Raw genomic sequence first — 2,060 nt, forward strand, 5'->3', positions numbered from 1 at the left:
ATTAGATCTACTTCATATTTACTTTTTATTTTCTCTATCCCTTGATTTTAACATTGTGTCAACAGAAATTAATGGATTAATCTGAGTTGTGGTTCTGATGTCATTTTCAGTTTATCAATTCTCTTTTACATCATATGTATAAATTATTAATGTTATATTTGTGTAGGTATTGCTGTATGGTGGACAAGTGACCTCATGGAAGAGTGAAAATAGAGAAGAGTTACTTTTCATGAGCAGTAAGGTGACTGTGACATCACTAATGAATTCATTATTTATTCCTTAGTTACTAATTAAGAAACTTGTAAGTTTATAAAACTAAGTGGTTTGTCATTCATTCACAAATAATAAAGAAGCTTAATACAATCACAGTGTTATATGATAAAAAATTGCATTTACAATTAATATTTTACAAATTTCTTCTATGAGTAGAACATCTTAGTGGCTGTGTGGGTGCTCTTGAAGTTGATGATATTGATTCAACTTGAGAAAAATGATCTAATGTTGATTACTGAACTGCAATAAGTATCATTAGAATTTCTATAGAGCAATTTGCAAGACCAAGTAATCACTGTTATAGATACATCATAATGTAAAAGTGATATGTACCATACTGGTCTGAAGTTATTCACTGTATCTAATATCTGCCTTATTGAAATGTGATATGATTGGTTCTGTTTGGTTTTTAAAGACGTTGGATATTTATTTAATCTCTGTCTGATATAATATTGCACCCTTTTGGATAACTAATCTGTGATTAGTATTTGTGATCAGCATGATATAATTTAAAGAGAAAACACTTACATTTTAGTATCAAGCTTGTTTTATGAATGAATGGAGAAAAACTAGTGACATATCCATTTCAGCTTTGTGTTTTTTACTGTTAGTATTTGATTATTAGAACATAACTATACATCCTTGTGAATTGGAGTTTCAGCAAAGATTTAATATTATTTGGATTTCTTTCTTATTGTAGCAAAGGTTATGGAGGCCCTGAACATTCCAAGAGGTGTCTGGTGTGTGCTTTTTTGAACACCTAATACTGACAGGTATTTTAAGTTTTAATAATATGGATCTGTATAATTCTAGTTTTAATACAATCTTATTGCAGGTTGATAGATTTTCTTAACAAGTTTTCAAAGTTTTTTTTGTAAAGTCATTGTTCACTCCAGTTCGATCATCCTGACTTTTAGCTGCAGGTGCCTTGCCTTTGGTCAAGCATAAAGCTTTCCTTAGGCCCATGTAATATGGTGGGTAATTTTTTGGGTTTCTCCTTACCAATTAAAACTTTGATGTGACCCTTACTGTATGCTTTTTCCATGCATAACGTGAATAAAAAACTAGCAATACTACATTGATGTGCAATGGGTACACAATGTGTGAAAATATGTTAGAAAATGATTGATTATGGTGTTCTTGTTCATGATGGTGGGAGCACACATTCTGGTCATTATTTATGCTTTTTTGAGTCACTTAAACCTTTCAAAATTATTTTTATGCTGGGAACTCTAGGTTATAGTCTTAGAAAAGTATTTTATTCATTAAGAATTGCTTTAATCTAGCTTGTAGGTGAAGTGCACACAATTTTCTTATTGCTCAAATAAATTTGATCCTTTCTTAGATTTAAGCCTAGAGATCATTCGAGCAGATTCCTTGTTGAAAGCATTATCCCATTACACGACAGTGGAGCAGTTAGATGGGGGTGTGAAAAGAGATCAATGTGAACAATGCAAAGTAAAAGTGAAGGCTCTAGAATGACTCAAAATTGATAAAGCACCACATGTTCTTGCAATTCATCTCAAGCGCTTCAATGTAGTTAGATCTGGAGGAAAATTTGACAAAAAAGTAGACTTTGGTTGTACGTTGGATCTCAAACCATTTGTTAGCAGTTCACATGTAAGTAGCCCTTACAATATTATTTGCCAGTGGATCACATTTTTAGTGGAATCTAATAATATAGTTTTTGTAATATCTATTGGTTTTTTAATAAATATTTCACATTTGAATGATATTCTAGTTTCTCTGTCTATTGATCAATCATAAGAGGGCAATTTTAAGAACAC

The 2,060-nt window shown here is 31.2% G+C and overlaps 1 long non-coding RNA gene across 1 annotated transcript; it reads left to right on the forward strand.

Moving 5' to 3' along the window:
- The first annotated feature begins 972 nt into the window (after positions 1 to 972).
- Positions 973 to 1,577, forward strand: LOC149550943 (uncharacterized). The gene is made up of 3 exons (XR_016353271.1): positions 973 to 1,046; positions 1,197 to 1,247; positions 1,560 to 1,577. It is a non-coding gene; the product is annotated as an uncharacterized LOC149550943 (long non-coding RNA).
- Positions 1,578 to 2,060: the final 483 nt, after the last annotated feature.

The sequence above is a fragment of the Cupressus sempervirens genome, chromosome 6 (assembly GCF_028749045.1).
Source record: "Cupressus sempervirens isolate cs-2001-9-10 chromosome 6, ASM2874904v1, whole genome shotgun sequence".
In the NCBI taxonomy this organism is placed as follows: Eukaryota; Viridiplantae; Streptophyta; class Pinopsida; order Cupressales; family Cupressaceae; genus Cupressus; species Cupressus sempervirens.